Source organism: Hemiscyllium ocellatum, chromosome 13 (genome assembly GCF_020745735.1).
Source record: "Hemiscyllium ocellatum isolate sHemOce1 chromosome 13, sHemOce1.pat.X.cur, whole genome shotgun sequence".
Lineage (NCBI taxonomy): Eukaryota > Metazoa > Chordata > Chondrichthyes > Orectolobiformes > Hemiscylliidae > Hemiscyllium > Hemiscyllium ocellatum.
In genome coordinates this window covers 74,133,037-74,146,310 of record NC_083413.1, presented here as the reverse complement: position 1 = coordinate 74,146,310, position 13,274 = coordinate 74,133,037, and the positions used below count along the sequence as shown (strand labels likewise).

General features: G+C 42.1%; 1 protein-coding gene across 1 annotated transcript in view; it reads left to right on the top strand.

The window, feature by feature from the left end:
• Window positions 1-5,192, top strand: part of LOC132821616 (G-protein coupled receptor 55-like) — a 42,931-nt gene extending 37,739 nt beyond the window's left edge. The window contains exon 3 of the mRNA XM_060834295.1: window positions 5,125-5,192. The gene's annotated coding sequence lies outside the window, so the exon portion shown is untranslated. The remainder of the gene's footprint in view (window positions 1-5,124) is intronic.
• Window positions 5,193-13,274: the final 8,082 nt, after the last annotated feature.

Here is a 13,274-nt window from a genome sequence, read left to right as displayed (position 1 = left end):
ATAGCATCGATTTCCTATACAAGCTTCCCATCAGACTCATGTACCTCCTCTCAGTCCAGCTATCCAGTATCTCTACATTTGGTAAAGTTCAACAGTGATGATGGTCCATGAGACGAGCTGATGATCATGCTATAATTTCCAAATGCTTTGGATGAAGTGAAAGTTAAAAAAAAACAAAGTAGTAAATTGTGAGGTCAGCAAGAAGAGAACTGAAAGAGTCAAGTCTGGAAATGATGAAGACATCAATTCGATGTTGTAATTTTATGCAATGTAATGGAGCTGAAAGCAGGCAGTCCCTTTGGTGGAGCGAATGTAGATTTGAAATTCAAGTCAAGGCCTAACAGGGCACTAATTTTGCCGACGTGTCAAACCAGGGAATGGTTACCTAACAAATGGTTACCTAATTCAGCCTGTTGTATGTGTGTGTCCTCTCTGTAAGAGTTAGTTAGTCTGTTTTTTCTGTAGCCCTGCAAATTTTTTTTTCTTTAGGTAATTATAGAATTCTCCCCTAGAAACTACAGTTTAACCTGCCTTCCCCACACTCTCATGCATTACAGTCCAGAAGCTAACCACTAGCTGCGTGAAAACTTTATTCCTCGTGTGTAATTTCATTATTTTAATCTTCACTGTATATCAGTGCCCTCTGGTCCTCCATCCTTGCCAATGGGATCAACTCTACCAATCTACTCAGTCCAGACTCTAAATTAAATCTCCTGTCAACCTTCTCTTCTCCAAGAAGAAAAGCCCCAGCTTCTCCCTGTGTTAATGAGCATGCAATAGTGTATTGTTTAATCCTCATTTTATTGGAATAGAGTGCTGCATATGACCTGGTTTTCTGGGGTGTGTGACGATACGGTTGTTCACTCCCTGAGTTAACCTCATCCAGTTAGTCTTGAAACATCTAAAACAGCAATTACATTGTACAGAGACTGAAGATGAAGCCTTTGATCTTACTAACAATTAGTTTGAGGAAGTCATATCACAAAGACTGCAGAAGGTTTGAGAGATGGTGTGCAGAGGCAGATTCCTCAGCAGTCATAGGAAAGTGGAATGGATGAGGAACAAGAGGGGACAGAGGATAAATCTTCGGGGAATAGCATAGGAAATGTACATGGACATGAAGGTATGCATTCGCTGCAGGTTCTGGCTGTGATTAGCTAGGTAAGATGGGAACAGACCAAGGTTTAATCCTAAGGAGGGAGAAGCAACAGGAATCATTCAAGGAAGGTAATGAAGATAAATGTATTAAAGAGTGAAGAAGATGAGGAGGTTACATACCAAAAATGTAACTTTAGCTGGGACTGTTTTTGATGCTGAGGAAAGGATTGGAGATTTAAAAAAAAAAAATTCTTGCATGGGATGTTGGCATTTCAGGCAAGGCTGCCATTTACTGCTTATTCTTAATTTCCCTTTCATGGTTTCTCAGAGGGCAAATAGGAGTCACTCATATTTCTGTTGTTTTGGAGTCACATGTAGGTCAGCCCAAGTAAGGACAGATTTCCTTCCCTGAAGGACTTTGTGAACTGGATGTATTTTTATATCAACAGTTACATGGTCACTATGAGATTAGTTGTTAATAGCTGACATTTAACTAGATTGAAATTTCACCATTTGCCATGTTGTGTCTCAAATCTATGTCCCCAAGTTATTAACCTGGCCATCTGGATAGCCAGGCCAGAGAAATTACCAGTGTGGCGCCACTTGCCCTGCTGATTGACCTGAGTGAAGAGAATGGGGCTGGAAATTTAGGCATGGTGTGTTAGAACTGCATTGCCAGTTACTGCAGGCACGAGACTAACCGGCCATACCTTTCACAGCACACACAGTAGCAGGAGCATCCCCAGTGTTTGCTAGAAGGTTTTGAATCAGCACTACTCTGACAGCACAGAGTCAACCATCTGCTGTGACGCCAAGGTTATAAATTTGAATCATTATCCAAGGGTCCAGCATAAGGCTACAAGGTTCACCCTGCAACTAACAATTCTACTAGGTCAAACAATGAGCAGAAAGGGTATTTTAATTTGGAAATGATACCTTTTGTGAACTGACTGGCAGAATTCTGTGGGCTTCTGGAGGTCTTTTGCACTAAGCTCCTGAATTGGCTGCAGTCTGCTGCTGCATCTTCACCTAGAGGGCAGAGGAGTAAGTGACCTGTCTATAGGAAGGCAGTAATGTGATTTGGGGACAGCACCGGCAGTGCGTCTGGGTTTCCAGAACATAGGGAATGGAGCAGAGGCTGCACAGAGGCCGTTTGACATGTTGGAATTAGACTCCTTCATGATCCTTGACATGGACACAAGGTTGTTCTGCAGGCTGGCTAATATCTCAGTGTGCATGCTAGGCCACAAAATAACCTTTTATCCCCCAGCACTCTTGAGATTTTCTAAAGGGTTACTTATTTATATTTGAGGGCTACATCTTTGTTTTTAGGGGATCCTTTTTTAGTCTCACTGAAGGAGGCAGATGTAAATGTGGCTTTCACAAGGCAAAAGGGAAAATTTATAGGACCTTGGGAAAAGGACGTAGATGAGTTGAGATTGCAACTCAACTTTGAGGTAGCGTGGTGGTTCAGTGGTTAACACTGTCATCTCACAGCACCAGGGACCTGGGTTTAATCGCATCCTTGGGCAACGTGCGGAGTTTCCACATTGTCCCTGTGGGTTTCCTCCGGGGGTCCTGGTCTTCGCTCATGGTCTAAAGATGTACAGGTTAGGGTGGATTGGCCATGCTAAATTGTCCATAGTGTCCAGGGATTTGCAAGTTAGGAGGATTAGCCGTGGCAAATGCAGGATTGCAGGGATAAGGTAGGGGGTTTGGATCTGGGAGGGATGCTCTTTGGAGGGTTGGTGAGAACTTGATGGACTAAATGTGCTGCTTCCACACTGTAGGGACTCTATGGTGTAGAGAGTGGCATGTATTTGACAGGCAGAATAGCCAAATCCTTCTATGATTGTACGATTGCTACTGGCCAAAGGCATCAAATGAGTACTTAGATGAATTGGAATGCTTTGGGATCTTGCAAAAGCCAGTGGAAAGAACATTGCAAATCAAACTATGGACTGAGTAGTCTAACAATATCAATGGATTCAAGGTTATGAAGATGCTGGTGCACTGTAGACATAATATTGCCGCTTATAATAGCCCACCAACTCTCATAGCAACCTGGCTTTCCATCCTAATTCCTATAAAGGACGCTATTCACTCTTTTGAGTTTCCTCATTTCCACCACATCTGTTCTGACAATGCCATGTTCCATTCCAATCTTTCTGAAATATTTCCATTTTTCTACCCTGAGGATTTCTCTCCAGCATGATTGAGATGTCCCACTTCCACTTTTCAGTCTCACCCCTTTCTCTTTCATCATCAAACATAAGGAAGTCCCTCCCTGTTCACCCACAACCAGCTTTCAGATTTAATGCATCCATCTGTTGGCATTTTGACAATTTGTGGATGGTGACACTGCCAGAACACACCTTCAGATTTCAGTACGAGGGAGCAGAGAAAGCTTCCTTGTCTTGCAGATTTTTCCCTGCTTCGCTAGTTGTCTGCTTTCCAACTGGAGAAATGGAAGATGTGCACCTGGTAATACAAGTCGTGTTTATATCACACATCAATGTCGATCCCATGCTATCATTGCCAAAAAGAGACAATATAACAATTTTCCTAAACTATTCTGTGAACTGCAGAAATGGTTTGTTTTTGACATTCTGTAGCATTTGATGGAGCTGTTAAAGAGGGGAAGCATTTTAGTCCTTTTATTGGGTGGACAGTGGGTAAGTTTGTGATACATTTTCAAGACTAATCCCTGATTTCTCCAGAATTGTTATAATTAATTTTGTATAGAGCCTTGATATTTGCTGTAAGGTTGTACATTAAGATTTATGCACTAGGTTAGCTGAACAGTAAGGGCTGGGAATAGGCAGCTTTAATGATACAAATGTCCAGATTAGCTCAAGGAGTTTTCTGTCATTGGAATATAGAATAGAAAGAGGCGCATTTGGGAAGTAAATTAGAAATGAATGAAGGGGTTGTTTTTAAAATGTCTGAAATACAGGGTATAATGCAAGTTTTGATTTCTGGTTGCTTTTGTGGTGCAGTGGTAGTGTCCCTCCCTCTGGGCTGGGAGGTTTGGGTTCAAGGCCTACCTACTCTAGAAGTATGCATTTAACATCTTGGAACAGGTTATTTGGAAAATATCCAAAGTTCAATTTCTAATTATAAGTGATGTAACAAATTGTTTCAGGAACCAAATGTTCATTTTGTGAGCAGCCGAGAGGACATAAGGAGGCTCTTCTGTGGGAATTTTTTTTGGACCTTCATTCATTAGATAATACTTTTCTATAGTTTAATGTGAAATTGGCAGGGTGTCATCGGAGATTGACACTGTATGATTCAAGCTGAAAATGTGTTGCTGGTTAAAGCACAGCAGGCCGGGCAGCATCCAAGGAATAGGAAATTCGACGTTTCGGGCATAAGCCCTACTGTATGATTCAACTCTATCATTCAGCACTTTGCTGTTGTCAAGCAAATGTCACATCTTGATTTCACACAGGACAAAATAGCCTATTCATGTTCTTACTTCTTAAGTTCTTTACTATTTCTGCAGAAACCTCACATCCTGCTGACTACCATGTCCTCAACATGCTGCACACTTTGCCACTGTGTTTACTCAGCTTCTAATGGAGTTATTCCACAGATCAGCCATGATCTCATTAAATTGTTGAACAGGCTCAAGAGGGCTGAATGGCCCATTCCTATTCCTCTGTTCCTATGTCAACCACAGATTAATCAAACAGTAAGCAGAATTTCCTATCTCACACAATTTAATGCACGTATATTACCTTCATCCCTGAACATTTTTTAGAAATGCATATTGGCATTATTCTTTGTTTAGATTAGAGTGGCGCTGGAAAAGCACATCAGGTCAGGCAACATCTGAGGAGCAGGAAAATCGACATTTCGGATAAAAGCCTTTCATTATTCTGTCAATGGGAATAGTGCTGGCTGGTAAAAGCAAATCTGACATAAACAGATTTGAGACACAAGGAAGACTTTGAGACAGTTTCAAATGCCTCTTGAAGAAAATGCTATTTAAAAACACTGATTTTTTTTCTCTATGCTCAGGAAACCTGTTCTGTGTCCAGACATCACTCAAATCCATCATATTTAAAAGTAACATCATCACCACCACCTACAGGCAAAAACGTGCTACTACAAGCCTACAATGTTTAAAGTGTCAGCAACACACAATAAAAAGTTCAGAGAAGACAGCAAGGACACAAAAGCCTTACACAGCAGAGGAATCCTTACACTGGGATTTTAGAGAACAAAAATATGGAAATCAAATACATAACAATGGATTGGCATACCACTCTGAAACTCTGTGACAACTTCAGTTCTTTAAAGAAAGTATAGATCTTTATGGATTTGCAAACAGCAGATACTCTGGATACTGAAAGATTATACTTTTTTTGGTATTTGTGACAATGAATACAAATATCCTGACAAATGTTTTCATATTTTAAACTAAAACAAAAGGACTGTGGGTGCTGAAGGATCACTGGACTCAAAACATTGACTCCGCTTTCTCTACACAGATGCTGCCAAACCTGCTGAGTTTCACCAGCAATTTCACCTGTCTAGCTTTACTTCATGTAAAGTTTAATATCAACAATTCCTTTCTCTCTGAGTTCCATCTCCACTATCTGTCACCATCAAGATAAATAACACCTTTTCCCAGATCCTATCAGTTCAGAAGAAATTAATTCTGCTTTCTTTCTACACATGCTGCCTGTCTTGCTGGGTTTCTCTAGCTATTTATGTTTTTTGTTTCAGATTTCCAGCATCTGCATTTCTCTGTTTGGTTTTATCATGTTATCTCTTCCTTTTTAGTGTTTCTGTTTGAATTTTTCCAGACTCTGTAGAGTATAGCACTCTGTACAGTTCATGGGCCCACTCAGGACACAGCCAGAGAGTCACTGAATTTAAAGTCAAGGTCATCTTTTGGCTATTGTGATCCTATTTAAAAAAAGACATTAGAATTAGAAGTTCAATTTGTCCGTAGGTAGTTTGAATGCTGATCTATTGTCATGATAACTTTAAATACAGACCACTGAGCTGGACACCTCCAACTTTTCCATCGTTCAAATAAATGAACTTTCTGTTTTCGGTCTCCACACATGCATGGACCTTCATGCTATTATGACCCATGAAGTGACAAATCCATCAATTGCAACACCAAAGATCAAAGTTGCAACATTGATCTTGTATGTTTTTGGTCTCATTCAAGCACAGTGAATTCAGATGGTGACCAGCTACAACATCTCAAGAAAACCATCATTGATGGGTCATTTGAACACACGCCCTGATCTCATCGATTCATTATGGTCATTCAGAGGTGAACGAGGAGTTTCCAAGATTGTAATCTTGAAAGGCAAACAATCATAATTCTGTAAGCTTTATGTCAAGATGTACTAGACCATATACATATAGGTCACATAGTCACAGTGAAAAACAATACCTTGTCCTGCCATTTATAGGAGAAAGTAAGGTCTGCAGATGCTGGAGATCAGAGCTGAAAATGTGTTGCTGGGAAAGCGCAGCATGTCAGGCAGCATCCAAGGAACAGGAAATTCGACGTTTCGGGCATAAGCCTGAAGAAGGGCTTATGCCCGAAACGTCGAACCTGCCATTTATAGAAAAATCTAACAACTAATAAGTCATGTGATAGGTGTCAATCACATCAAATTTAATGAATGAGAGAACCTCTCCTTCCACGTGAGATTCCTTCTGAGTGATGGTGCAAGATTGTAACTGATATTTTCCAAGTGCATACTTACATTACGGTGACTGACTATTTCACCAAAATCCCTTTTGTGCAACAAATCAAAGAAATCATTGGTGCAATAATTGTTGCCAGGTTGACTGGTATATTCAGTATGTTCAACGTACCTCAGCACATTGTGTCTGACAGTGGTCCACAGAATACCTGTGCACCTTTACAAGACATTCATCAAGTTGGGTGTTCAATCCATTACCTCTTCCCTTCACCCTTCTCAGTCAAATAGTCTGGCAGAACGCATTGTTCACACTGCAAATTTAAAATTAAATGTGAAGAAAATTGACAAGAGTTTTGAATAGCGCTGAAAATGTGTTGCTGGAAAAGCGCAGCAGGTCAGGCAGCATCCAAGGAACAGGAAATTCGACGTTTCGGGCATAAGCCCTTCTTCAGGAACGGGCTTATGCCCAAAACATCGAATCTCCTGTTCCTTGGATGCTGCTGACCGGCTGTGCTTTTCCAGCAACACATTTTCAGCTCTGATCTCTAGCATCTGCAGTCCTCACTTTCTCCTCAAAGAGTTTTGAATAGCTATGTTAAATCTATGTATTTGCCTTTAGGAAACAATTTCCCCTCAGTGGCAGCACCCATGTTTAGAAGACAGATCCACACATTCGTTCCCTCCCACTCTCTCACCACACAACTACACGTGTATGAAGCATTATCGGAAAGGATAGAGAAAATGATCCAAAACATATGAAGGCATTCGACCCAACTTAGACTAGGTCAAAGTTTCAGAGTTCAATACTTTCATAAGAATGCATGGGTTCATGTAAAAATACTAGATTGATGTGTCCAGTCTGGGTCATATGACATTATGATGAGCAATGGTCAGGTCTTAAAGAAAAATAGACAAAGTATCCAAACTGCAAATCTTCAGTATCCTGTCACACAGGATGACATCTCAAATACTGAAGATATCATATCAGACAACATATATATCTACCATCAATGAAATGGCACACTACTGAGTGAAGCTACACCACCTAATCATGGTAATTGTCTGTGACAATGCCACTCCTTTTACAAGGTTATGTTGTCCTTGGCTTTCTTTTCAGGAAGTCATAAAAAACATAGATTCTGAGAAGTCTGGAGTTGAAGGGTTTTAGGGCCAATTTGATTATAGGTAACAGGTAAAAGGCTTTTAAGTTTAAAAAAAACACTTGTACAATGAAAAGAGAGTGGCCAGTTTTCCCAACTCAGCTTTTCTCTGATTTGATTTAGTTTTGGTTTGGTCTGGCTATTCACTGAAAGCAGTCAGGTAGTTGTAAAAGCTACTGGACCCAAAGAAGCAGGTCCATGCTAAACTTCCTTTCTCTCTGACATTTCTCCTGTAAGACCCTGTGTATAATTTTACCTTTTGTGCCAAGGGATCTTTATGGGGGTTGTTGCAAGTATTGGGAACAGCATCATCAAGTTGGAGATAATCTGTTGGGTTGTCGGATAGATTAAGTTATTCGGTATTTTGTTCTCTTTCATTTGTGTTTCATTCAGTAATCATGTAAATCAATTCTGTTTTGTTTAAAACTATGTGGTTTGACCAGTTGCATCCCTCTTGGAACATCCTGGAACCTGCTTAAAACAATTAGCAAAGTTAAGGTCTGGGTCACTTTCTTGAAATGTTTTGAGGGGGTCTGGCCTGGTACGCAACAGGCCAGATCTACTCCTTTCATGTGTTCACACTGTCTCATAGAGACAATAGACTCTCTGGCATGTTATTCCTAAATGTCAGTTTTGTCAAGTTACATGGAGGCTTTCCCTCCGAGAGGCCTGGCAAGTCTTTTTCGCACTGTGTCTTACCAATCTGACCTATTTAGCTAACTACTGTGCCCCCACGGTGCCCTCTTGCCCCATTCTGACCTCATACTACCAACTGCCACTCCTGGGAGAACTTGCCACTCACTGGGTATATCACAAGAAACCAGCATCCCTGGCACTCATGTTGTTGCTTTTGTACACCATGGCAGAGCAATGACATTTGGAAGTTGCCCTGCTCAGCGAACAGAAGATACCAGGCAAGGGGAATGTGGTGCAATTCTTCAAGAGGGTCTGAGAAGCCTTGATGGATGGGGTATTCCAAAGAAGGCCAGACCAGCACAGCCTGGTAGGTATCCCTGTTCAGAAGGGGATAGACAGTCTAAGGAGACATCCAGATGGAGGAAGATCATACCCATAGGCCCCTCAAAAGGATATTACTGAGGTTATTCCTCAATATCTACCTGGGCTGCCCCCTTTCAACCTGTGATAGTTCAAGCTGGGGGTGGTGGTGGGGGGGGGAGGAGGGGTGGGGGACACTTTTCTCTCGCAAGAAGACCTTCAGATGTCTAAGCTGTCCAGAAACAAATGGCAAGTGACATTCATGTGACACAAATGCCTGGAAACAATCACCTCCAGCAAGAGAGAACCTTTGGCTTTCAAGGGCAGTACTGTCGCTGAATCCCCCACTGCCAATATCTGGGAGTTGTCATTGACTGGAAGTTAAACTGGACTTGTCACATCAAGTGTTGTGGCTACAAGAACTGGTCAGAGACTAGGAATCCTGCAGCGAATAACTCACCTCCTGATTCTCCAAAGCTTGTTGACCATTTACAAGGTCAAGGATGTGATGAAATATTCTTCCCTTGTTTGGATGAGTGCAGATCCAATGGGACTAAGAAGTTCAACATCATTCAAGATAAAACAGCCACTTAAGTGGCAACACATCCACAAGCATCCATTTCTTACCCCATGACGTTCAGTTGCAGCAATGCGTACCATCCACAAGATGCACAGCAGAAGTTCACCATTGATCCTTGGTCAGTATATTCTAAACCCACCCATCTAAAAGGGCAAGGGCAGCAGATAAATAGGAACAGCATCACTTGCAAGTTCCCCTCCAAGCCACTCACCATCCTGACTTGAAGATAAATCACCGACCCTCCAAAGAGTCACCCACCTGGACCCATTTTCTTCAGTAAAAAAGTCCTGCAACTCCCTTTCTAAAGACATTCTACCTGTACCAAATGGTCCGCAGTAGTTCTAGAAGGCAGCTCACCACCACTTTATTCAGGGAAATTAGGGATAGGCAATAAATGCTGACCAAGCCAGTGACATCCACATCTCATGAATGAATAGAAAAAATCTGGTTCCACCACCTCTTAAGGAAGTGTATCTATATATCAAAACAATCTATTGCCTAAAAATGTCACATTATCTTACCGCTGGGCATTTTTTTTGCTGCATCCTTTAAACGTATTTCCTCTGGATACTGATTTCCCAACAATGAAAAACAGTTTCTTCTTATTTATTTTACCTAAGTACTTTATTATTTTGAATTCTTCTACTTATTGACTTTACTCTACCTTTAACACCATAATTCCAACAAAACCAATCTCCAGACTACGAGACCTAGGATTCTGCTCTTCCCTCTGCAACTGGATCCTTGATTTCCTGACCCGCAGACCGCAATCAGTATAAGGATAGGTGACAACACCTCCCCCACAACAATCCTCAATACTGGTGACCCACAAGTCTGCATACTCAGCCGCTTACTGCACTCCTTATACACTCATGACCATGTGGCCAAATTTAGCTCTAAGTCCACTTACAAATTTACTGATGACACCACCAACATGGGTTGGATCTCAAACAATGAGGAGACATGGTATAGGAAAGAGACATACATCTTAGTGGCTTGGTGTAAAGCCAACAACCTGTCCTTTGATATAAGCAAAATGAAGGAGCTGGTCATTGATTTCAGGAAGCAGAATTGAGGACATGTCCTTGGCTGCATCAACGGTACTGAGGTGGAGGTGAATGAGAGCTTTAAGTTCCTAGAGCACCTATCACCGACAATCTGTCCTAGTCTATCAACATTTATGCTACAGTCAATAAAGCACACCAATGCCTCTTTTCCTCAGAAGGCTAAGGAAATTCAGCATGTCCCTATAACTTGTACCAATTTTTATAGATGCACCATGAAAAGCTTCCTATCCAGATGCATCACAGCTAGGTATGGCAAATGCAGTGCCAAGACTGCAAGAAATTGTGGAGACTTGTGAATGTAGCCCAGTCCATCACGAAAATCAGCCTTCCTTCTATTGCCTCTATTTATACTTGCCGCTGCCTCAGGAAAGCAGATAAGCAAAGACCCTTCCCACTCTGGGTATACTTTCTTACACCCTCTTCCATCAGGCAGAAGATACAGAAGTTTGAACAACAGATTTAAGGACATCTTCTTCCATGCTGTTTTCACACTTATGACTGGACCTCTCGTATATGAAAGTTTATCTTTTTCTTCACCTTCTCTGTAGCTGCAGCACCAAATTCTGCATTCTGATCTGTTACCCTGATGTAGTAATGGAAGGTGTGATTTATAATCATACAGTCATAGAGATGTACAGCATGGAAACAGACCCTGTGGCCTAACTCATCCATGCCGACCAGATATCCCAAACTAATCTAGTCCCATTTGCCAGCACTTGGCCCATATCCCTGCAAACCCTTTCTATTATATACCATCCAGATGCCTTTTAAATGTACCAGCCTCCACCATTTTCTCTGGCAGCTCATTCCATACATGCACCACCCTCTACGTAAAAAAGTTGTGCTTAGGTCCCTTTTATATCTTGCCCCTCTCACCCTAAATCTATGCCCTCTAGTTCTGGACTCCCCCACCCCAGGGAAAAGACCTTGTCTATTTACTCTACCAATGTCCCTCATGATTTTATAAACCTCTATAAGTTATCCCTCAGCCTCCAACACTCCAGGGAAAACAACCCCAGCCTATTCAGCCTGTCCTGAAAGCTTAAACACTCCAGCCCTGGCAACATCCTTGTAAATCTTTTCTGAACCGTTTCAAGTTTCACAAAGTCTTTCCTATAGGAGGGACACCAGAATTGCACACAATATTCCAAAAGTGGCCAAAGCAATGTCCTGTACAGCAGCAACATACTTCCCAACTCCTTCACTCAATGCTCTGATCAATAAGGGAAAGCACATAAAATCCTTCTTCACTATCCTTTGTCTGGTGAGCATACAAAACAACACTTTTCACTGTATCTCAGTATGTGACAATTATAAATTTAATCCAACAATTCCATTTTCTTCAGTCTCTCAAAGTATCTGTAGTCCGTGATACCATTTGAGTAAATCTCTTCTTTACCCTTAATTAAGGCCTGAAAATCCTTCCTGTAATAACTAGAAGTGGACACAATACTCCAACTGAGCCTGAACTTCTTTTGGTATTTCTTTGCATGTGTGCACCCAGCTTGATCTCCCACCATCTCCATTGTCTTCCTGAGCCCGCACTTCTGCCCTGACCTCACTGAACCCAAACCTCACACCTGGCCTGAACCATTAAACTGCCTGAAACACTTATCCACTTGACTGACATCCTGCCCCTTCACTACCTATCACATTAACCCCTCATCAACTCTGACACCCGACTCTGCACCAACTTGCTATGATACACTCTTAGCAACTTTAACCCCTCACCAGCTTGGAATGCTACACCATTTGCTCAGCTGCCAGCCTACACCATCACCTATGTTCCACCCAACTCCTCACCAATCTGGCACACGTATCTTTCAACCTAACCCCTCATTTACCTGGCACTCGCCCACCATCTCTCAACTGGCACACTCTTCCATACCCACCTGGCACCCTGTCCCTTACCCAACTATCACACTGCCTCCTATCTGTCATGCTGCATAACAGATAGGAGGCAGTGTGACAGTTGGGTAAGGGACAGGGTGCCAGGTGGGTATGGAAGAGTGTGCCAGTTGAGAGATGGTGGGAGAGTGCCAAGTAAAAGCTCAATAGAGTCAATGTTGATCCACTCCATTGCTTGCTGCTAGCATTCCTGCATTTATAAGCACTGTTTTGTAGCAGGAGGCTCCTGACCAGGAAATGTAAGGGCGGAAACTGAACAAAGTTCGGCTTTTTTGTTGTCTGATCAGGATTGGAATCAGGCTGGAAACTCAGGGGCAGCACAGTGGCTCAGTGGTTAGCACTGCTGCCTCTCAGTGCCAGGGACCCAGGCTCAATTCCATCCTCGGGTGACTGTCTGTTTGGAGTTTTCAGATTCTCCCCATGTCTGCATGGGTTTCCTCCCACAATCCAAGGATGTGCAGGATAGGTGAATTGTTCATGCTAAATAATAATCAGGGATGTGTCAGTTAGGTGCATTATCTGGGGGAAATGTAGAGTGATAGGATAGGGGAATGGGTCCAGGTGGGATACTGTTTGGAGGGTTGATGTGGACCCATTGGCCCAAATGGGCTGCTTCCACACTGTGGCGATTCAATGAAAAGTCCTGAATAAAAAAAATTCTTGACAAAGGCTGATGATTGCTGAAAACTCAAAGCACAGCTTTAAAGTTGTTGTGGTTCTGTTCACCGAGCTGGGAATTTGTGTTGCAAACGTTTCGTCCCCTATCTAGGTGACATCCTCAGTG